Source organism: Ursus americanus, chromosome 6 (genome assembly GCF_024610735.1).
Source record: "Ursus americanus isolate L20-20 chromosome 6, mUrsAme1.1.p, whole genome shotgun sequence".
Classification (NCBI taxonomy): Eukaryota; Metazoa; Chordata; class Mammalia; order Carnivora; family Ursidae; genus Ursus; species Ursus americanus.
The window spans coordinates 81370608-81396457 of NC_142132.1; the positions used below are offsets into that span (position 1 = coordinate 81370608).

The 25850-nt window shown below is 35.2% G+C and overlaps 1 pseudogene; it reads left to right on the forward strand.

The window, feature by feature from the left end:
- Positions 1-7400: 7400 nt before the first annotated feature.
- LOC123795504 (mitochondrial intermediate peptidase pseudogene) overlaps positions 7401-25850 on the forward strand; it is a 49216-nt pseudogene continuing 30766 nt past the window's right edge.

Sequence of the window (25850 nt, forward strand, 5' to 3'; positions counted from 1 at the left end):
AATTCTCCTTTTTGATGGGGTCTTTGCCTGGTTTGGGGATCAAGGTAGTATTGGCCTCATAGAATGAGTTTGGTAGCTTTCCTTCTGTTTCTATTTTTTGAAATAGCTTTAGGAGAATAGGTATTATTTCTTCCTTGAATGTTTGGTAGAATTCCCCAGAAAAACCATCCAGGCCTGGAGTTTTGTTATTTGGAATGTTGTTTATCACTTACTTAATCTCTTCATAATTGGCCTGTTTAAAAAATCAATTTCTTCCTGTTTCAGTCTTGGTAGTTTATAGGTTTCCAGGAAGGCCTCCATCTCTTCCAGATTGCTTAATTTATTGTCATGAAGCTGTTGATTTTGAGCTGCTTTCTTTTATGCTGTCTATTTCAGTATCTACAACTCTTCTAAATTAATATTCCAGAAATCACTCTCTGATTTTATTTCTTTTTTAGCACAATTTTAAAGAAAGGTGCTATCTTGACCTTATCAGTAGTAATCTGGCAATATAAAAAAAATATTTGAAATTATAGTGTAAATGGTTTGATGGTTCTTCTAGTATATGATCTAGCAAATGATTTATATTTAAAAAAATCTCCTCTGTTGACTATCATAGGACAAAGAAAAGAGATTTGTTTACAATGGTATTTCAAAGGAATCAAAACCATGTAGTTTATACATTTTTAAAGCAACCAATTCCATAGTTGAGAAAATATTTCTCTGAAAATAGACCAAAGAATTTCTCTAAAGCAGCTGTGATCAGGGCCCCTGAAATGAAGTATGGAATCTTAAGCATGAGTGATTTTTTCCCCAGTTTTAATTAAATTGACCTTAACAGTGCTGATATGTCCCCATCTTTAAACTGAGCAGAATTTAATGTGTACCTCTTTACAGTAATGGCCTCTTATGAATAACACTTAGAAGTTCTTATCTGCATGCTATGATTAAATGTCTTTATCTCTAGGGACCACATTCTACTTTATTTGATTCATTTCCCCCCTCTCAACTCTTATTCACCAAAAATCAAAACTTTGGAGTCTGGGTGGTTATAGAAAAATATGTTAATGTAGATTAAAGCATAGAATAAATGAGGATGTCTCTTAAGAGTTTTTTCTCAAAAGGAACTCTGTCTCGCCCTCCACTGATAATCACATCTGTGCCCATAGCTTGAACCACAACCCAAATGTGGGCAATTCTGCTTCCAAAATACCAACCTGAAACATTCGCCTGTGATGACTGATTCCTCTGCTTGTCTTGGGCTTGACTACTCTGTGGGAGCAGTCAACACTAATGATCAAATCACAGGGCCTTCTACTTTCATCAGATGTCTCTCCCAGTTACTTCTTAAGTCCCTCTGGACATTGCATGTGCTTGGAGATATGCTTACTCCAGGTCATCAGTTTGCCCCTCTGCATGCCCATGAAAGCACCTCACCACCTCTGCTACCAACGCCAGCTTCTCATCGAGTGCTTCTGCTCTGCCCCACCTGCCCTGTGGTTTCTGGAGCCCAAACCCCTTTGTTTTGTCAATTCTTCACAAGTTCATTGTTTCCTTGTCTAAAAGGTGTAAGAGCTTCCTGTTCTGGTCACTTTGGAGAGTCTCATATTTTTATGGGCTCCCATATGTACAAAATTAAATCTGTTTTTCTCCTGTTAATCTGTCTTAATTATTAGACCAGCCGAAGAATCTAGAAGGGAAGGAGGAAGAGTTTTCCATCCCTACAGTGGATGCTTAGACTTCTGTGGATTCAGTTCGTTTGATTTTGATGTTTCTTCCCTTCGTCTTCAAAAATCAGTCTGGTAAATTAATCAATTAATGTTATAATTAATCTTCTCTTACCTCACCTACACAAAAATAATTTCTTACATCAAAACAATAATAACAATAAAAGGAAACAAATGACTTAGGAGACCTTGAGCCCACATGTTTCACCAAGAGGCAAAATCCATCTTCCATGTGGACTCAGATTTTGTATCTTACTGCATGGTAATATGAACCTTTTACAGTTGCCTAGCCTTAAATTCCAAGTTCTTTGACTCCTTTTCAAATCAACTGATGAATACAGGCAGTGATTTTCAGCACAGCATCTCCTTCTGGTCCTCTCTCTTCTTAAAGTTGCTACCCTGTATGCCTTGTTTTGTCCTGACCAATGCATTAGTTTTCTGGAGTACCCCTGTGTGTGGGCATGTGCATACATGCATTTACGTTTTGGATCTTGCAGTGACATTATGTCAGTGGTTTAAAACAGAAGAGGAAGAAGGAGAAGATTAAGAAGACATTAATGGGTTTAGAGGGAGGAAGAAAGTAAACCCAGGTAGGTGAAAACAAAATGATGCTGAAATGATGCATTATTTAAAGCATTCTTTGGCTGATGATGTAATTTAAACTAAAAGGCAAACTAGGTTATAAAATTTTCAGGTAAGGGAAAATATAGAACAGCCAGCCAGAAAGCGTAGATTAGTTTCATGCAATCAGGTGTTACTATTTAATGCAGGCAGTTGGAAATATGAGATTATTCTCTTGATGTGTTTGCATCTGAATAGAATTTTAATATTAAGCTAAATGTATAATTGTAGAGTAGTGATGCACAAAGTAAGGATCAAGAAGATTGATGGTGGTGTAGAAGCAAACTTTAGATCTCCTATTATTTATTTTAATCTAAAAAATAAAGAAATTAAGATTTACTAATATTTGAATGCAGTTTGAATTTACAGATTGACATGGGCCCCCTATCTTGGTCTGAGTGTGGAGAGATGGTTGCATATCATATGTGTTAAAATGTTTATCGTATTTCAACACTGAGATGCTAATATTCCCTCATGTTTGAAGGTACAACAGGAAGGAATAATACATGTCCGATTTATAGTATCTACAGACCATATTTCCTAGAGCCAGCTAACTTAATTTTCATTTGTAAACCTTCACATATTTTCATCCCACAAACAGGGTTGTAGTGAACTTTGAATCTAGTTTGCAAATATACTTTACAAAATATTTGTTAACTTTTCTGAATGGGTGTTACTATTAGTTAAAAGTTCAGCTTGGGGTATTAAATAATTAGTATGCATTATTATGTCAGTATATTTTGAAATTAAAATATGAAAGAAAAAAATCTTTAAATGATTAAGTATGCAGTATTTTCAATATCTGGCTATTTGCCACGGCTTTATACTTTTATTAGTTTACATCTTAAAAGCAAACCGTTCATCATTAAGAGTGATGGTGGCAAATCAAAACTTCAAATATTTTGGAAAATGGAGTGCCTGAGTGGCTCAGTCGTTAAGCATCTGCCTTCTGCTCAGGTCATGATCCCAGCCAGGGTGCTAAGATGGAGTCCCAAGTCGAGTCGGGGTCCTTGCTTGGCAGGGTGTCTTCTTCTTCCTCTCCCTCTACCACTCCCCTTGCTTATGCTCTCTCTCTTGCTCTTGCTGTCTCTCAAATAAATAAATAAAATCTTTTAAAAAAACCCAAATATTTTGGAAAATATACTAATGTTTTATGCTAATCTGTTGTCATGTCCAATTAGATCCCTCTGGTGTTTTCCTCCTCTTAGCATTGAATTGTCAGGTGGTCTTTAAGTTCTCATTGGGTCCCTGCTGTTTTTATAATATTCAGTCCATAATACAGTTAGAAGTATGTGTAAGACACTTTTGTGAGGCATAATTTAGTTAATGTATGATAATGTAATCTGTGAAATTCCTACATCACACTCTTTAAATCTCTGACACTTTTTAACAACTTCTAGATAAAATAAACTAGTCAAATTAAAATTAATATTTTCTACCAAATTTATAAGGAAGTCTTCAGTCCAGATTTAAACAGTCTATAACTCTAGCCTTGCTATCACCCTTTAATTTAGCCATTCATTACAATCCTTCAAGCCCTCTTCTGTACACTCAAGGGGATCTCTTTATCATTCCTTGGTTACATTTCTGCTTTAAGGCTTTGGTTCAAAGTGTTCTTTATCCTTATGAGACCATCTGCACCCCAAGAGCTCTGAGTGTTGAAACCTTATTATCTTTCTGGACTTCCTCAATTGTGACCTTTCTTATGAGGTCTTCTTTGATCACACCAACAAGGAGTCACCTCTCCCTTCTTTTATCCCCATGGAGGTTAACAACATCTTGTGTAATAGTTACTTTGTTACTGCTTTGTAGCAAAGTTGTTTATGAATACTTTTCTCCAACTGGAATATAAAACCAACCAAACCTTATCACTTGCCATACGCTCTTCCACTTGGCAGAAGACCCTCTTGGTAAATAAATGGTAGCAAGATGAATAAATAAAACAAGTACCTATATTACCATTTAAAAACAATGGTTTAGATGCAAGATTTCTTTGCTCCTTGGAGGCTACAATAGAAATACTAATGGCAATTTTTTTGAATCCATGTCCCATATAATATTTTGGACACTGTTAAAATTGTCACATGTGCTCTCCATGCATGAGAATCTTCTTGGTATGACTTTGTCCATTTTAAATTTAGATTTTAAAAAATTCGCTCCATTTTGTTTATTTCTACTCTCACTGGCTTCCTACAGGATTGGTTTCCTTTGTATTCAGTTTTCCATTTCATTTACTTTTACTGAGGAGATTTAACCCCTGGGTACAAGTTTACATTGTATTAAATTAATACAAGAGTTCGAAGTCAGGCTTCCTTTTTATTTTTATTTTTTAAAGGTTTATTTATTTATTTTAAAGACAGAGAGCATGTGAGCTGGGGGAGAAGCAGAGGGAGAGAATCCTCAAACAGACACCTCGTTGAGCACAGAGCCTGATGCAGGGCTCGATCCCACGACCCCAAGATCATGACCTGAGCCAAAACCAAGAGTCAGACACTCAACCGACTGAGCCACTCAGGCGCCCTAGGCTTCCTTTTTAAAAGAATGGAATGTTTCACAAATTTTCAAGTCACCCTTCAGCAGAATTATGCTAGTCTTTATTCCAGATTTAAATCTGTGCAATTTTCACTGAAACAAGCCTGTCCTAGATCATTTTAATGGAAGCTATAAATCCTATAAAAATAAAGACGAATATAACATAGTGAATTTAACTGTGAACCTTCAGAAAACTAGCTGTAGGGCACAGTCTGAATTGTAAACATTTGTTTTATAAGTGTCTGTAATGAGGAAAAGGAAGAGTGAACATCATTGGGGGTATCAGTATATATATCCACTTATAACTACACTTGTTATCACTCTATACTAAACACCAACAGAAGTTTTATGGCCAAGTAGAGAGCACATCTATGAAACTTCTATGGTGAAACCAATAAAAAACGTAATTATTTTTTTCAAGATGTCAAAATAGTTTATCATGTTAAAAAGGAATATAGTCCCTATATTGTACTAGAGAGAACTTGAGGTCAGAAAACCTGATTTTAAGCTGTTTCTTCCATTACGTGTTCACTACGCATAATACCACTAAGGCAGCAGACTGTCTCTATGCATTTTCACTATGTTTGGCAGTAAAGATAATATATTTGGTGACCTAATATATTGGTGAATGTGTGTTTTTATGAATCAGTTTTAATCACATTAGTATTTAATCATATTAGGTAAAATTTCAGTTATTGCTTGAATCACTCAACTTGCTCACAGAAATTCTGTGTTATTAAAGAAATGTATTGAAAAGGTATTCATCCCCATATATGAACTAAGCCTATAACATGCATGTGGGACAGTCAATTGAAGTTAAAGGGGCAAAAAAATTGGCTCTTTACTTGTTTGGAGAGAAAGGAAACTTTCCCTACAAAAGGGTGACCAGAAATTCCATGCTTTATCAACCTATAATTCACATGTAATGAATAACAACATAAAGAAATGTTTAGAGATGAAGGTATCCTTGTTGGGAAAGGGACGAAACACCTAAATCTTTGATCTGACTGAAAAATTAGTCAAAGTAAAAATAAAAGGGCAGGGACAATATGATAATAAGGTAACAATGTCGAGCAATGATAGTAGGAAAATATATACTGCCTGTGTACATTGATTAAACTATACAAGATACAAGTCTCTTATGAGATGCACAACTTGCAAATATTTTATCCCATGTGAACACTGCTCTTATAGGGTTATTCAATAGGGATAGTAATAGGGATAATAAAATTATTTACTAGCACTTTATGGAAGAGTTATAAAAAACCCATATTCCATCGTTGTTTGGGATATTTTAACAAAATGACTTCCCTAATCTGATATTAGAGACAGGTAGAACTTAATGTTCTCCAAGAGTCGTCTTCTCCTATTCTTGGTTGTGCAAGTAGACTGTATTTTAGGCTCCCTCTCAGCTAGGTGTGGCATTTCACTCCGTTCAAGCCAGTGGAATATGGGCAGTTTTGATATCTCCCACTCTCAGGCCTGGCATATAAAATATTTTTTGCTCCTTTTCTGTCTCTTTCCTCTTCAGTATGATAGATGCACTGGAGGAGAGAGAATACACAAGATGTAAAGAGATGAGTCTCTGAGTGATCATGAAGTAGAGCTCTCTCGACAATCTTAACATCCACCCAGGGCTCTTCCATTAGCAAAATATAAACTTCTATATGATTAAGTCACTGAAATTTTTGTGTCTGTTTGTTAGTTCAACAAGCCTAGTCCACAGGGTCTGTGCTTCTAAGATTTAAGCATATTAAAATGGTATCAGAAGAGAGTGTAAATTTGGATAATTAGAGGAAAAGGAGGCCAGCAATACCAGTATATCCTTTATGAAGCAATAAAGACAGAATACATGGGTCGATGAATGGCCCATAGACAGGGGAAGAGTGTTCATGTTATCCATTTCTGTATAATAAACTATTATGGAATTCAAAAACTTAAAGCAATAATAAATTCATTCTATCTTCTTATAAATTAAGATTTTGAGGGTCAGAAGTCAGACAGCTCAGCTGGACAATTCTTCTGCTCCTTGTGGGATTGAGCGATTGTTGGTAGATGGGTGAGTCTGGATCTGGACCATCCAAGACTACCTTTTTTGTGTTTTGTGTCTTTGTAGAAATGGTCAAAAAGTTGAGTTTAGGTGCAATTATGGATGAAGGGCCAGCATGTGATTTCTCCCCAGTATCAGGGTAAACTAATTCCTTACATGGCGCCTGAGGCCTCCCAGATAGAGTGTTTTAGGAGACTTGGTTAAAATCTGCAAGACTTCAAGCGATCTAGTCTTAGAAGTTCCAGCTCAACTTCAGGGGCAGAATAATTAGATTCCACCGCTCATTGAAAAGTGCAGCAAATAATTTGTAGTCACCTTTAAAGCAGAAGAACAATTCTTTTTAATAATTTGAAAGGAAGAATTAATTGATAAGAATGTAAATAAGCTTTTAGAATTTCTGGAAGAAAAAGTTGAATTTCTGTTGACTCTGGAAGGTAGGACTGGGAGGTGATGTTTTTGAGAGTGCTTGGAGAGAGTATAGGTTACTGGACATGCTGGTTCAAGTCCTCCGGGAAGCAGAATGGAACTGGATGTCCAAAAGAATTATTTGGGGATGTTCAGTGAATGATGAAGGGCAGTTAGCACAGGAAGCTTTCAGACCAAACACAGGTAAGAACAACTATGAAAGGAAGTGGGAAAGGAAGGGTGTTTGAGTAGAAGGACACCCCAACTGAGACAGCTTTAACAGAGTCTCAATCAGGGTGATGGGGTCCCAGAGTGAAGAGTGTACTTTTGAGGAGTCATTTCTCAGACAGAACAATGCTCCGTTCCTTCTGCCACACACAATCACTGGCAGGGAGCAGCCCAAGGAGAACCCGTCCTGTGTGTGAGGTGGTGATGGAGCCAAAGTCATGGCCCCTGACGTCAGTAAGCCAGCTACATTCTCGGTGGGTTCCTCTTGGAGGAAGATCTGAGCAGTACACACCCCTGGCTGCCACATCAGGCTTGAGAATAGTCGAGAAGGTATGAACAATTGTTTTTCTCTTGAATGGGAGAGAATCAGTCCAGGAGACATAGTAATGAATTCTATAATCGCTACCCCTAAGTTCAATGTCCACAAATTTTGAGCACAATGGACCTCCTGCAGATTTTTTTTTGCTCAGCCCTCTGGGTTCAACATTAAACTTTACTTCCCTGTTTTTCTCATTCCTTTAGTGCTCTTGTCTTTTGTAAATTATGACACAATTGAATTGATCTAGAAGAGAGAGTTGATGATTTAAAAAAATACTTTCCATTCTTTTAGACAAATCAAATTGATTCTGCTAAAAATATGCATATACATGTCCTCTGAAACAAATGGCCACCGAGTGAGAGTATACCTATGAGTGAAATTTTCAGGTCACAGAAATTGCAAATGCTAAAGTTTAGAAGATCAAGGGAAATATTTTCCAGAATGTACTAATTGCCAATTCCAACTGCACAGAGTCCAAGAATTTCTGTTGCTAAACTTGTTTGCTAATACTTGGTATTGTCATAAGCCTGCTTTTGTTTTGTGTTTGTTTTTTTGCCATTCTGGGGCATGTATAGTGGAATGTAATTATGCTTTAATATGCACTTGTTTGATTACTACTAATAAAAATAATCTTTACAGGTTTTTATTGAAGACTTGGCCATCATCCATTATATAGCATTTATAAGTCTTACACATTTTATTACTTGGTTATCTGTCTTTTATTGAATTCTGGGTAATCTTTATGTATTCTGACAAGGTTGGGTATGTTCAGAGTGGTATGGTCATAGACTGTGTATTCTGGATGTGAGATCTCAGTCAGCTTTATGTATTTCAAATACCTTTCACTGGTCTGTGGCTTGAATTTTCACATTTTTAATGATGCCTTTTAATAAATGTCTATCAATGTTAAAATTGATAAATAAATGGTGGCATATTCATTCTAAAATTCTGTACAGCAAAAACAATGGATAATCAGCATCTACTTTTAAAAATGCATGGATCTTAGAAACATACGGCTTACGAAAGAAATGATCTAATAAAAATAATACATTCCTTGTGATTCCATTTATCACAATTTCTAAAATAAGCAAAACGAATCTCTGCTGTTAGAAGTTAGGGTTGTGCTTGGACATGGATGTGGAGGAGGCTTCCAGGGTTCTGGTACTCTGATTTGAGTTGTATTTACGTGATTGTTTGTTTTGTTCGCCAATGAGTTTTATGAGTGTGCTCTCTGTACTTGTAGGCACAGAATGTATACTACATTTCACTTTTAAGAAATAATGAAAAATGTGAAATGCTAATTTTATGAAGAAAGTGTGAAAATTATGAAAAAGAAAATGGCATTCTTAATGCATGATGTATTTTAAGGAAGTCTCAATGAAGATGGGTACAAAAAAGCACAATACACTCACTCAGATTTATAGCATTGGTCTTCACAAGTGTTATCATTTATAATGTTACTGTAGAATTGTTTTCCGTCTTGTATCTTTTGAGTTATATGTTAAAATCTCAGATTCACATTTTTGAGCAACAAGGAGAACTACTCCAGATAAGAAGTTCAGAATTAGGGGAGCTCCAGGATATGTTGAGTCCATGTGCTATGAACTGAAAGTTTGTGGCCTCACAAAATTCATATGTTGAAACCTTAATTCCCAATGTAATGGTATTTGGAAATGAGGCCTTTGGGAGGGCTCTTCTTTCCTGTTCTTATGATGGCATTAACATCCTTGTGACAAGAGATGAGTGAGCTTATTTCTTCTCTCTCTGACAAGTGAGGATACAATGGGAAGACAATTGTCTTCAAATAAGGAAGAGGGCACTCACCAGACATCTAGTCCCCAGAACTGGGAGAGATCAATGTTTATTGTTTAAGTTACATAGTCTATGGTATTCTGTTAACAGCAGCTGACTGAAGACACCAGTAATGGCCTTAGGAACCCAGACTTTGAAAATCTTTTTCTTTGCTGATTTACATCAGATTATCCTAGGCTGGTTCATTTGTGTCAAAATATCTCATTTAGTCCCTATAACATCCAAGGTTTTAACAGGGACTCCCCATTAATTAGTAAGAGCAAGGGCACATTTCCTAGAAGCCCCTCAGAAGTTACCCTTTGTCTCATTAGCCAAAATGGTATTCCATAGCATCTTTTTAAAAAATATTTTGTTTACTTATTTGAGAGAGAGAGAGAAAGAGAGCAAGAGAAAGAGCATGAGCAGGGGGAAGGAATAGAGGGAGAGGGAGAAACAGACTCCCCATTGAGCAGGGAGCCCAATGTGGGCTCGATCCCAGGACCCCAGGATCATGACCTGAGCCAAAGGCAGACACTTACCTGACTGAGCCACCCAGGCACCTCTCCCATAGCATCTTTTAAACCAACCTTTGGTTGGTTGACTTATATCAATCAAAACCCATTGCTGGGCTTGATATGAGCATATCTACCATAAATCATAAAGGTCAAAGGTAGAAGGAAAGAAGGAAGAAAGGAAAGAAAGAGGGAAGGAGGAAGGAAGGAAGGAAGGAAGGAAGGAAGGAAGGAAGGAAGGAAGGAAGGAAGAAAGAAAGGAAGGAAGGAAAGAAGGAAAGAAGGAGAGGGAGAAGGAGGGAGGGAGGGAAGGAGGGAGGGAGGGAAAGATGTACATACAATATGTCACATATATGTTTTAAATTTCACATTCCAAGAGGAGAACATAGACATCATTAGAAAGAAGAAAATAGGGTAGACACACCATCTGTATTGCTTACATGATGCTAAATTGAGCAGTGAAGGACATTATCAAACAGACTGTGTACAGATCATTTCATGGTATATTATGAAATTATAGAATATCTCCCAGAGAACTTCATTGTGGTTTTAAGTTTGCTTCTCTCTTATATATACTGTTTCGCTTTCACTTTGAAATATTAATTTCCTTCCTACCTACTTATATTTTATTTATAAAATTCAAAATTCAGTTGGAATATATTAAACCACTATCTTGTTTTCTTTAAAATATTGGCTGTGTTATCAACCATTAAACAGATTTATGGCTGTTTCGCTGTTTCAAAGTGAATCTTTTCTCATTTTTCATGGCATGACAAGCAAAGGTTTTAAAATTTCTATTATTCAGTTTCGGAAAGTTAAATTACATTATAATTTATTACAATCTCTATAATAGCAATGTCACTCAAATGCTTCATAATTTTTAATATACCTGTTATAGCAGTTTTCCTAGTTTATGTAAATTTAAATCTTTGAAGATAGAAGCAAAAAGGACCATTCTTTTTGTTTTTTTGAGGTTGACTATTCCTTTTTAAAATTTTTATGTATTTAAAGTTTTTATTTCGATCACTCAGTGCTCATCACAACAAGTTCACTGCTTCATCACCATCACCTATTTCACCCATCCTGCCATCCATCTTCCTTCTGGTAACCATTAGTTTATTCTCTATAGTTGAGTCTGTGTTTTGGCTTGTCTCTCTCTCTGTTTTTTTTTTTTCCTTTGCTAATTTATTTTGTTTCTTAAATTGCACACACAAGAGTAATCATATATTTGTCTTTCTCTGTCTGACTTACTTCACTTAGCATAATACTCTCTAGCTTCATCCATATCATTGCAAATGGCAAGATTTCATTCTTTTGATGGCTAACATTCCATTGTATGTGTATACCACATCTTCTTTATCCATTCATCAATTGATGGACACTTGGGCTGCCTCCATGACGTGGCTATTGTAAATAATGCTATTATAAACATAGGGGTGCATGTATCCCTTTGAATTAGTGTTTTCTTATTCTTTGGTAAATACACACAGTACTGGGCTTGCTAGAGCATAAGATAGCTCTATTTTTAACTTTTTTGAAGAACCTCCACACTCTTTTCCACAGTAGCTGCACCAGTTTGCATTCCTACCAACAGTGCATGAGGGTTCCTTTTTCTCTACATTCTTGCCAACACCTGTTGTTTCCTGTGTTGTTGATTTAGTCATTCTGACAGGTGTGAGGTGATGTCACATTGTAGTTTTGATTTGCTTTTCTGTGATTGTAAGTGATGATGTGCATCTTATCATGTGTCTCTTGACCATCCATATGTCTTCTCTGGAAAAAATATCTTTTCATATCTCTCCCCATTTTTCAATTGGATTATTTGTTTTTTGGGTGTTGAGTTTTATGTCTTTATATATTTTGGATACTAACCATTTACTGGATACATCATTTGCAAATATCTTCTCCCATTCCATAGGTTGCCTTTTAGTTTTGTTGGTTGTTTTCTTCCCTGTGCAGATTTTTTAATATATGATCCCAATAGTTTATTTTTGCTTTTGTTTCCCTTGCTTCAGCAGACATATCTAGAAAAAAGTTGCAATGGCTCATATCAAAGAAGTTACAGCCTGCACTCCCTTCTAGGATTTTTAAGGTTTTGGGCCTCACATTTTTATCTTTAGTACATTTTGAATTTATTTTTGTGTATGGTGTAAGAAAGTGGTCTAATTTCATTCTTCAGCATGTTGCTCTCCAATATTCCCAACATCATTTGTTGAAAAGAAGCTCCCATTGGATATTCTTTCTTGTTTTGTTGAAGATTAATTGACCATATGATTGAGGGCTTATTTCTGGATTTTCTATTCTGTTTCATTGATCTATGTGTCTGTTTTTGTGCTAATACTATTTTGATTACTACAGCTTGGTAATATAGCTTGAAGTCTGGAATTGTGATACCTCCAGATTTGCTTTTCTTTTTCAAGGCTGTTATGGCTATTTGGGGTCTTTCGTGGTTAAGATTGTTCTAGTTCTGTGAAAAAATGCAGTTGATATTTTGATAGAGATTGTATTAAGTGTGTAGATTGCTTTGGGTAGTTAGACATTTTGACATTATTTATTTTTCCAATCCATGAGCATGGAATGTCTTTCCAATTCTTTGTGTCATCTTCAATTTCTTTCATCAGTGTTCTATAATTTTCAGAGTACAGATTTTTCACCTCTGTGATTAGGTTTATTCCTACATATCTAATTTTTGGTGCAATTATAAATGGGATTGTTTTCTTAATTTCTATTTCTGCTGCTTCTTTATTGGTGTATAGAAATGTAACACATTTCTGCAGGTTGATTTTGTATCCTACAGCTTTACTGAATGTGTTTATCAGTTCTAGCAGTTTTTTAGTGGAGTCTTTCAGGTTTTCCATGATAGTATTAGATCATCTGCAAATAGTGAAAGTTTTACTTCTTCCTTACTGATTTGGATGCTTTTTATTTCTTTTTGTTAGTCTAACAATTGCCCTTCTCTACAACCACAGCTTCCTCCCAACCATAGCATCCATGAACCGTTTTTCTCCTAAGCTACCTCTCCACACTTCCTACCTTCTTTGATGTGACCTCTTCTCTACCTTTCGTTGTGGAGTTTGTTCTTCCAGTCTTGATTGAATTCTGGAGTATTTAGGATGATTTGATAGTTATCTAGTTGTATTCATGGGATGAGGCAAGCCTGGGGTCCTCCTACTCTTCCACCATTTTCCCCTCTCTCTCAAAAGAAATCATTCTTGATGATTTTTAAGTATAGGTCATGCAGATAATAATAATTCATGTAATAAAACTGTTAGGTAAGGTAATAAATAGCAAAAAGCAATGTAGTAAATGTAGATAAACATCATAAGCATTTACAATAAAGAAAAATTTCATGGCTCAGAATTCTGAGTTATATATTCCTTTCAACAGAATTATTATCCATCATTCTTTTAATAGGTATCTAACACATACAAAGCACATACAATACAACAATGAAGAGGAAATTATATTGTCCCTAAGGATCTTAATCTAACAGGGAAAACATCTGATTCCACTGAAATATCTCAAATGCAGGTATTATTTAAAGTGAAAGCAGGGAGCATAAAAAAGGAAGGAAGCAGTTTTTTCTACTTGGGGGGTTAGGAAAAAGGTTTGACAGGGTTTATACTGTGAGTATAAATAATACTGTGAGTGTCCTAAAGATGTGAAAGTCTATGGCTTCCTATTACAACTATTTTTTTCATTATTTAAAATAAACAGTATTATATTGTGAAATTGTTTAGAATTCCTTCTGGTTAGTACACAATGCATATGTATATTTTGATATCAGAATTTTCCAGTTTTAAAAATTGCTTTTGAATTTTCCAAACATATGCCAAAGCAAAGATCATAATTTGAATAACTTACTTATATAAAATACATTGTACATAATTTATTTTATGACTCAATAAAGTCAGATATTGAAAGTCATATACTTTTGTTAAATAATATAGCCAGCAAGTTAAACTAACATTATTCATAGATGAAATCTCAAAGCAACTTTGTTTTGTCTTGCATGTCTCTTTCAAATATATTCAGTATAATTTTTTTTCCATTGCCCTAGATGAAAACTATGATGGTGGCAGGGTTTTGTACTCACATGTCATATGTCTTCACAATATAAATTAAAACATTTCATTTTGAAAATTAAATTGGTACTATTATACAATGAAAGTGTTGAAATTAATTTTAAATATATCCACCATCCCCAGATATGTAGTGCAGGAAGAGATAATTTGATCAGCAAATATCTGCTCTTTGACTTTTGGCTTCTTTCTTTACTTGTTTTTCTTCTGCAACTTGTTAACTATAGTTTCTGAGAAATGTAAGAGAAGGGAAAAATGAAAAAGGGAGCAAAAGTATTTTCACTTGTACTGTTAATGTTTAATTGATACTGTGAACTTCAATTCACTTGTTTTTTTTTTAAGACATTCTAAAGCTATTGGTTTTCTTATATTTATTTTATAGCAGACCACCTTATTGGAAGTTCTAACAAATCTACCAATGTGACAGACACTTTTCTTGGTTATTCCAAACCAGCAATAATAACATTAGCATAAAGATATCTGTTATGTCTCTTTCATTCTGATATTTATATCTCATTCATTTTTATGTCTTAAAACTATTACCTAGAAATTGCAGGTAGTATTGAATATTACAGAGATCTTGAGCATCCATATTTTTTTCCTTGACATTCCTTTTAATGTTTCTAACATTTTATTATTCAATGTAATGTGTGCTATAGATTTTTGAAGGTATCTCTTCCATTTTTTATTAAAAAATATAATCATACATATAAGTTTTGAAATGAGTCCTGATTTGTATTCTCTTATTCCTGTGAGAGCTTATCAGGGAAAATGGAATCAAGATTGAAGAAGCAGGAGCTAAGGGTGGTCACAGTAAAATTGAAAGGGGATTTGACTCTCTAAGACCCAAGAGATGGCGAGCGTATAAGGAACACAATAGTAGGACAGTACTTTTGATTTCCTCTACCTACTCCTTGAAACTGATCATTGACAAGGAAGTGTTACTTTAGAAATACCTAAATAAATGTTGAAGAATATTGTTTCCACTGTTCTGCTTCTCAAGACTGTGGACCAGCATAATTTCCAACAGGGAGTGGGCATGGTGGTGCAGAGATGAGGGTGGTGTGGAACCTCATTGCAGAGTCTGAAGAGGAACTCCTTGGTACACATGGCTTGGCCACAGTGTGAAAGGATCCAGAAGTTTCTGCTTACCCTAGTGAGAAAATGCACAAGTTCTGAGAATGGCCTGTGGGCACCCAGAGGTCTAATCATAGAGACAAGGACCCAGAAAGCATGACGAATGGCTAGGACCATTGGCTAGGCTGTATCCCAATAGATCCGTTCAAAATTTCCAGTGGGATCTGCCGCACTTGGGAGTTGCCAACCCAGATAACAGGTCAGATGGAAACTGGGGCAGAGAGCAAATTTGTGAGACATCACATGGGTCCATAGAGAGAGAGTGGACATCTTCATAACCAGAGACTCTTTGGAAAGGGGGAAGGAGAAGTGGATTTTTAAAGCATTTAGCTCAAAATCACCAAAGAGACTTTCTAATTCAGCAACCAATAGGAAGCTAAATCTTCTACTATACATACTGACTGTTTAATGGAAAGATGGCAATTAAATTTGAAAAGACCAAGTTATTCTTGATTTGGAAGTATACATTTACAGATTATTCAGTCAGGTAGAAACTTCTTTGCACATGTGAGTATAGCTTGAATGAATCTGTGATAATTATTATTAAGAATAACTTCTGCTTATTTCTTTACTAGGAAAATGTTAAATTTTATAAGATGGATTTTAAATACCCTTTGAGAAGATTGTGTTTCTTTATTTTAACATGTTAATGTAGGATAATGATTCTCAAAATTTTTTGATTCAAGACTCCCTTATACTCTGAAAATTTTTTGGGCACCTCAAGGAGCATTTGTTTATGGGCATTATTCTATTAAAATTTGCCTAGAAATTAAAACTAAGAAAAAATTTAAACATTTATTTATTCATTTACAATAGCAGTAATTCAGGTCATGGGCTCAGGTTCATGAGATTGAGCCCTACATTGACAGAGCTGGGCATGCAACTTGCTTAAGATTCTCTCTTCCTCTCCCTCTGCCTTTCCTCTCCCCCAGCCACCTTCTCTCTCTCTTAAAAAAAATAAACAAACAAATAAATTTAAAATAGCAGTAATAATCATTACATGCTAACTTACACAACATACTTTTGTCTCAAATAATTGTATTTTGGAAAACAGACAAAAATGGTGAGAAGAATGGCACTGGTTTACATTGTTGCAAGTGACTTTAGTGTCTGGCTGGATTTTTATACTTGTTCTTGAATTCATTTTTCATGTTTCATGGATCTCACTTATGTATCATATTTCATGCAGCCTCTGGAATCTTTATTCTACACTCTAAGAGAATGGTAGTGAAACAAACATAGAATGTATTAGTATCATTGTGAATATAGATTTTGAGCCACTGAAATGGTGTTATGTTTTATAGTCAAGGTTTATGGCTTTCCTGTAGTGAAAGCTAAATATCAAAAGCATCTCTAACGTGGGGACATTGTACTGAGTCTTCTGGTGTCCACCCCATTCCCTAGCCCAACCTCTGGTCTGTCTTCTGGACTCCCCTGATCTATAGGTGATATGGTATGTACATGGAAGACTCTTCAGGACTCTACTCTAGCCCAGGCTGGTGCCCAGAATTGTTAGAGCCACAAGATTCAGTGGATCTCCTGCCTGTCCTGTATCTTGTGTAGCCAGTGGCTGCTTGCCTCCGATCCTGCTATGATTTGAGTTACATTGTGGGACTACTTCAGAAACTCAAATAATCTATTATTTACTAATACACACACTTTTGGGGTTCAAATTTTTGAAATTGCCACACTGAGCATCAACTGTTTTATTATGCTGGCATAGACATAAGAGCAAAAAAACAAAACAGAAACTGTGAGCTTTTCTTTTAAAAAAATGGTTCAGTTTTTTGAAGACTTTGCACCATTTTGTGTTTAAGGGTTGTGTCTTCAGACTATACCAAGTTTGGAGGTAAATTTATGAAATTAGTGTTCTCTAAAGCAAATCTGGCTCCTGTGGTAGGAAAATCACTGTTTCATATGCTAAAGCCTGCAGTGGCAGGGTGGAGAGCTGTTTGTTTTTATTTTTATTGAGCCTAAGGGATGTTTTGCTCTATATTAGCTTGTGTGCCTGTGAAGTTAATGATGTCTGAGAATACCAAAAAGGAAGTTTCTTTTGGATAAAATTTGATGATCGCCCTCATACAAAATTAATTTAACTAAATTTTGACAACTTAGACATCAACTACTTTTGTTTATTTGTTTTTAAATGATAATTCCAGTATAGTTAACATACAGTGTTATATTAGTTTCAGGTGTAAAATATAGTGATTCAACATTTCTATACATTACTCAGTGCTCATCATGTGTACTCTTAATCCTCTTCCCCTATTTACCCCACACCTTCCCTCTGGTAACCATCAGTTTATTCTCTATAATTAAGAGTCTGGTTTTGGTTTCTGTCTCTCTCTTTTTTTCTTTTGTTCATTTGTTTTGTTTCTTAAGTTCCACATTTGAGTGAAATCATATGGTATTTGTCTTTCTATGACTGATTTACTTCACTTAGTACAAGACTCTCTAGCTCCATCCGCATCATTGCAAATGGCAAGATTTCATTCTTTTTGATGGCTGAGTAATATTCCATTTATCTTCTTTATCCATACATCATTTGTTGGACACTTGGGCCACTTCCATAATTTGGCTATTATAAATAATGCTGCAATAAACATAGGTGTGCATATATCCTTTTGAATTAGTGTTTTCATATTCTTTGCATAAATACCCAGTAATGAGGTTACTGGGTCATAGGTTGTTCAATTTTTAACTTTTTAAGGACCCTCCATAGTGCCTTCCACAGTGGCTGCACCAGTTTGCTTTATTACTAATAGTACATGAGGGTTTCTTTTACATCAACTACTCTTTGTGAAGGCATTAACTCTTCCACTACTGAGAGCAGATAGATGGAAAATGTCAAATGTGATTTAAATCATATAAAGTTGCTATCATTTTCAGATTAAAAAGCAGTCCCTCATCCTCCCTTCCAAGCATTTACTATCTCTTAATACTTCCAGTTAATTTCTTAAAACTCAGAAACTCAAAAAACTTAAAAGCAGAGACTAAATTGAAGAAACTTATGCTAGTCTTTATCTCAACCAAAAAGAAGTCACAGTACTGGAAAGAAGTCAAGCTAGTTCTAAAGTAGGAAATTAATTTTTTTGTATCATCGAGTCCTTTGGAAAACTGATAAAGTCTTTGACTCCTCTCTCCAGAATAGAAAAATGAACAAATCCACAAAATGTTCCAAAAAATTTCACTGAGTGCATGATCTCCATCTATAAACTTTGAAAGGTTTCATGGATCTCCGAGAGTTTAAGAAACTTTACAAATGAAAACACATATAAATTTTAATGAAATGGAAATTACCAGCTGTACTAATTTTGATAAATGTTTCAGTGTTTTACATTTAATGATTGTTATCTATTGGTATAGCCAAAGCTGAAAATTCAAAAAATTATTATTCCAGACAACACTCATGCATGCTGCTTCTGAATTAAAATTCTGACAAATTCACAATGGTGTTGTCTGACTTGTGTCTTCCCAGTGCCAAAACTCACAGAAAAATTCAGCTTGTTGAAAAAAAAAATCAATGAAATGATGTCAATAAGCTAAAAAAGATTTTGAGGTAATTTAACACATTTTATTGTAAGTCATCAGATGACCCATTACTATATTACTGATTAAAGTATGGCTGATCCGGAGTTTTGTATTTTTTCCTTCTAGAGTGGCTGTCCAAATGAAATATAATGTGAGCTACATATGCATTATTTAGTATTCTACTATTTTTAAAAACTGGTAATATCAATTTTAATATTATAATTTTATTTAACACTATCCAAAATATCATTATTCCAGCATGTAATCAATATAAAATAATTTTCTGTTTTACATGTTTTTTTTTTAACTAAGTCTTTGTAATCCAGTGCTTGGTTTATTGTTTACAAAAATCTCAATTTGGACTGGATACATCTCAAGTGTTCAACACCACATGTGGCTAGTGGCTACTATATTGGACAATGTACATCTAGAGACTGACCTAAAGCAATCACAGTCCTTTTCTACATCTTAAGGTCTATATATTGTTTGTATTATTTCATATTAAAAACATTTTATTAAGGCTAAAATGAATAACATTGTGGTTCTCTATTTGTAATTATCTGTCACTGTGCAGGTTTTATAAATTTTAAAAGTTAGGCATCTGATACAGATATTATAGTTTATTGATATTTTTAGTATGCAGTTTGGCTCATGAGTCCAGTAACAAACTGTTCTCTGCCTCCTAAGGTTAGACAGAAAGGCTGGTGGGCACATGAGTCAGGTAAATAACATGCCAAGTGTAATAAGGCATATAAATAAATAAATAGAGTCTTCTTACTTGGAGAGTAAGCCTCGGTTTTGAGGAATGCTCTGGTTGTACTTCAGATGTTAATTTTCTGCTCCTTCTGCCAGAACCATGAAGTTATCTTATCTTTCAGGATCTTCACAGTGAGAACCTGTTGAGTTCCTTGAAGCAAAATCCACAAGACTGGGGGGAACCCCTAAGACAGGCCACCAGGAGTTTTTCTCTGGTACCAACCTCACTCAGACTTGAGCAGTCTCCAAAATTACCATTTAAGCATTCCTACCTGTTCATTGTTCTCATGGTTTCTGCTCTGAGTAAGCAGATCACTGCTGTGATTCTGATTCACAACTCTTTCTGGATTGGGGGATGACCAATTTATCCTGTCTTGAGTTCTCTATGGGTTCAAGAAAATTCACTCATTTTTAGTTTAGATTTTTCTTACTATAAGGATAAGAGTGACACAACACAGGTTTCACATGTCAGAATCGAAACCATAACTCTGTAACTCCCCCTCTAGAATGTTTTTATGGTAAATCAGATAGGATCTTGCTTATTCTCACACATTACTCCTTCACATATGCACACTCCTAAAGATGTCCTGTGTTAACTTTAATACTTCAAAGGTGTAATGAAAAGACCTTTTTGGGTGTGGGGGGCATATTTGGGGGTAAGGGGTTGATTTCAAATATAGTGCTTTTCTAAGGCCTTGGAGATCTTAATGCTACTCCAATAGACACAAACTGTTCTTGTAACAAGCACAGTAAATCAAACATGGTATACAATGGACATTATTCTGAAACACTCACACTGAGATCTTTCCTCTGTTTGGCTGAACCAGAAAACGGATTCCGTTTGTATAGGAGTCTATCTGGTCTTCTGAAACAGAACTGTGTCATCTTAATGTATCTTAACGTGTGGCTCAGGTCTTCAAATGTACCCATCTGTATACATAGTACCTAATCTAAGAGTGGGTTAATTTCTACATTTCATAAGTTAGCCTCAGATTCCAAAACTTACATGGAAAAATAGCAAATAACTGCTGTTAGAGAAATGTATACTGGAGGAGGAAGAAAATAAAACTATGCATAGAATTTAAATGAAATTTATTTTTATTTCTATGCTTAGATCTAAAGGTTATTAGTGATGCCAGATGTGAGCTCCTCGTTTGCGAGAGCGTACCCCACACCATGGTAGCACTGACAATTTGATCTCAAAAGAAACTGAACCTCTCACATATCTCAGGAATCTCAATTCCTTCCCTAGTAATCATTATGTTAAGAGCATTCAGCAAGCACATTTTGGGAATGTGGTCTCACTGTTGATGAGATAAAATGTCATGACTAGACCGTGTTAAAATAAAATTCAGAGGACATATTCAATGGTTTCTACTAAAATCATCCTTTGAACAAGCATATTCTTGAAAACTTGCAAGAAACAGGGATTTCAGCTGCTTCCTAATTACTATGCCACGGTCAGCTTTCCCAAGCGTATTCTTCGTAATTGACTAACATTCTGCTGAGATTATTCAACTCATTGGAAATAAAGAAATATTTAAAATATTGGAGGCATCGACTCACCAAGACTTTTTCATATTAAGGATTTAATTAGAGACATACTTTGAAGTTTATAATATTTTAATATAAAAGAGGCATCACTGAATAAGATAAATCATTAATGTCTGGCATGACTAATGCAAAGAGGAGCAATAACTAATGAAATGATATATTATTATTTTCTCTCCCCCTAGATAAACAAATGTAATTTGATATACAGTGCTACAGGAAATCATTAAGAAATAAACTAAAGCTCATCTGTGTGTGTGTGTGTTTCTGTACAGCGTAGTATAGAGAAAGAGATGGTAATGATTTTATCTACGGATCTCAAAAGCATAACTTAATAGCAAGAACTAAGAAAAAGTCAAATTGTTTTCTTGGAGTGTATCTTGTATAACCAAGCACATTTATTAGTTGAGAGGTACATGGCAATACAGTTCACCCTTTGAAAATGAAAACAAAACAAAACAAAATGACAGACAGAAAGAAATGCATTATTTCAGAGCTTTCTCTGAAGAACATTTAAAAATTTATGCTATTTTCCCCTACCCTGTTCTCATTATAGAGAGAACATTTTTAAATTGAAAGGAACTCTATGTTCAGATTACCTCAATATTTGAGATACAGAGAAAGTTTGGAATTTTGAACAATTTTGACAAATGGAAACAACTTGGTATGCATGTGTTTTAATTTATATTAATCATGAAAATTTCTGAGAGAGCCTATCTAAATTACATGAAGAGCATTTACAAAGTCTGTAATTTAAATAAATGTATAATTTGAGAAGAGTGAAGAAAACAATCTGCTTTTAATATTCCTGTGAATCAATACATTTTCTCAACACATATACTGCCATATGAAAATAAATGCTATACCATGCCATTAGAAAACTACACTTTATTTCTCATTATAGAATAAGAAGTAATTATGCTGTACTTTAATAATTTGAATTAAACATTTCATAGTGTAGAACTTTGAAGGATCTCCTCAACAACTATGATAAGCCTGCATTTGATGGGTGGCCAATCAAAATGACTGGATGTACGTCAAGTCTTTTGCAGCACTTAGATAAAAGCGAAGCTCATTTTGTAAGATGATCACATATCAGAAAACTTGCTTGAAAAATGCTGATTTTTAAAAAACATTTTATTTATTTGACAGAGAGAGACACATCAAGGGAGGGAACACAAGCAGAGGGAGTGGGAGAGGGAGAAGCAGGCTCCCTGCTGATCAGGGAGCCCAGTATGGGACTTGATCCCAGGACCCTGGGATCATGACCTAAGCCAAAGGCAGACACTTAACGACTGAGCCACCCAGGCACCCTGAAATATGCTGATTTTTATAGTGAATATAATTCAAGAACCTATTTGAGCGCCCATGAAATATTAACTTTGTAGGTTCTGAGGGATGACCAAGTTAAAAGAAAAAGAAAATCATGGGATGCCTGGGTAGCTCAGTTGGTTAAGTGTATGCCTTCAGCTCAGGTCATGATCCCAGGTACCTGGGATGGACTCCCTCATCTGGCTCCTTGCTCAGCGGGGAGCCTGCTTCTTCCTCTGCCTGCAGCTCCCCTGCTTTTGATTTCCTTCTCTCTCTGACAAATAAATAAATAAATCTTAAAAAAAAAGAAAAGAAAAACATTTCTGGAGATTTTCAGTTCTGTCCATATGGAATAACTTGTATTGATACCTTTTGACTTTGGACATTAGGCACTTCAGTACTGTAAACTATGAGGAAGGGAAAGAAGCATGTTGAGCCTTAAAGTGGTCTAGGCTTCCTGCCGGTAGGCATTTGTCAAAATAGGGTTGAGGAATCAAGAGAGCATATTTATCTCGTTGAGCTGAAGATACAGGTATTAAAGACTGGGGACTTAGGAGATATCAAATTTGAGAGGCAAAGAATCAGAAAAAAGATAGGCAGGGAAACACTCAAATATCCATTGAATGTTCCTGAATATTCAAGTGCACATACAAAGGGTAGAAATTAGGTATGAAATTGGGTAAATAGATACAGGCTGCTGTAAGCTGGAAAACTAGTAAAGTATACACAAGAGATATCTTGATGGATACCTGGAGAAATCAGGAGGGAATCAAAAAAAGAGATGCCTGAGGAATAGGGCCAAGGAAGCCTTAAAATGACCAAGCTAATTTGCACCTAAGCTGACTCCTAAGAGCACCAAACTCAATAGTCTTTAGAGAAAGGCAAGAAAATTCATATGCTTAATAATCTAAGATTCAAAATGCCCATTGAGAATGCAGACTTAACAGAGAGGAAGGTATGTCCCACAACCAGGAAGGACTAATTATTAGAAACAGATACAAGGAAAAAGAGTTGGAGAAAAGGCTGGAAATTTTTCATATGTAATAAAATCTATAAACACAAAGACCCTAGATGCTCAACAAACTCTAAACTAAAAAAAAAAAAAAAAAAAAAAAGGAAAAGAAAATTATACTATGGAAAGCCATCCTAACCAATTTGTAGAAAAGCACTGATAAAAAAGAAATACTATAAGCACCAGTGTGGGGGTCATTACATGTGGGAAAAAGTAATGACTACCATTCTCAAGGAAAACACTTCCAGAAGAAAACTGATTATCATATTTAAAGAGGAAAGGGGGGGGGATCTAAAATCTGTGTCCAACAAAATAATATTTCAAAAATAAAGATTGAAAAGACTTTTCCAACAAAATTGGTTGGTAGCAGGCATGTAATAGAACACATGTTAAAGGCTATTTTACAGGTTGGAAAAATGATACCAAATATAAATTTGGATCTGTAGAAAAGTGTGAAGAACAATAGAAAAAAATAAATATGTGGGTAAATTAAAAATACTTTTTATCATTTAAACATTTCTTTTTCTTTTTAAGATTTTATTTATTTATTTGACAGAGATAGAGACAGCCAGTGAGAGAGGGAACACAAGCAGGGGGAGTGGGAGAGGAAGAAGCAAGCTCCCAGTGGAGGAGCCTGACATGGGGCTCGATCCCATAACGCTGGGATCACGCCCTGAGCCGAAGGCAGATGCTTAACTGCTGTGCCACCCAGGCGCCCCCATTTAAACATTTCTAATATTAAAATGTGAGATATACCATATTTTAAGAGTTAGAATGACTATCTTAATATAACGACAAGTAGACATCAGAAAAAAGTTACATTACAACAGACAGTGAAAGACATTTTATAATGAAAGAAGGTTACTTGCTCAAGGAGTTAATAATCCTAAAAATGTATGCATCTAATGGAGGATCCACAAAATGCATGAAACAAAACCTGACAGAATTGAGAGAAGTAGGTAGTACCACAAAGAGTTGAAGATTTTGACCCTTCTCTCTCAGTGATTGATAGAACAATTAGATAGAAAATCAAGAGATAGAGAATGTGAACAACTCTCACCCATTTGACTTCACTGACCTTGTAGAATGTTACATGTGAAAATGTCAAAACACACATTCTTTTCAAGTAAAATGAAATGTTCACCAAAAGGATCATAAGGTAGTCATAAAAAAGGTTGAAATACTCAGTACTTTAGAAATAATATATCGCTTATTTTCTGAATAGAGCAGAATACATTAAAAAGTAATAATAATGAGACATCTAGGAAAATTTAAAAAAATATTTGGAAATTAAGCAATATACGTCTCCATAATCCATGGTACAAAGAAGAAATCACAAGGAGATTAGAAAATATTTCAAAATGTATGAAATTAGAAATACCGTCTAATAAAATTTGTGAAAGCCACTAAGAGTTTGTTGAGGGAAATTTATAATTTTAAATGCTTAAATTAGAAAATAATATCATAGTAATAAATAATAAAATAGTACAGGACTAAAATCGGTGATATGAGTAAATTCTACTCCAGGGAGTTAGAACTAAAAGACCAAACTCGGCTTGAAATAAGTAGAAGACATAGAAGTAACCTAAATGTTCATCAGTAGGTGAATGGATTGTGAAACATATATATGTTATATATATATAACATATATATAAAACATATATATATATATATATATATATAATATTACACAGCCACAAAAAAGATGAGATCTCACCATTTGAGACAGCGTGGATGAACCTACAGGATGTTATGCTAAGGGTAGCAAGTCAGAGTGAGAAAGACAAATACCATGTGATTCCACTCATAAATGGAACCTAAAAAAGAGAGACAAGCAAAAAACAGTATCAGAACTATCAGTACAGAGAACAAACTGGTGGTTGCCAGAGGGAAGGGGGTTGGGGGTTTTGGTAAGATGGGTGAAGGGGAAGGGAGACATAGCCTCCAGTTATGGAATGACTAAGTCATGGGAACAAAAAGCAGAGCATAAGGAATACAGTCAGTGATGCCGTAACAGTGATGTAATGGGACAGATGGTAAACTATACTTGTGGTGAACAAAACAGAATGTATGAACTTGTCAGATCACCAAGTTTTACACCTGAAACTAATGTAATATTGTGTGTCAACAATACTAAAAAAGTAAGTAGAAGAAAGGAAACAATAAAGATGAGAATAGGAATTAACAGAAGAGGGCTCCTGGATGGCTCCGTCAGTTAAGCGTCTGCCTTCGGCTCAAGTCATGATGCCAGTGTCCCAGGATGGAGCCCAACATCGAGCTCCCTACTTATTGGGGAGTCTGCCTCT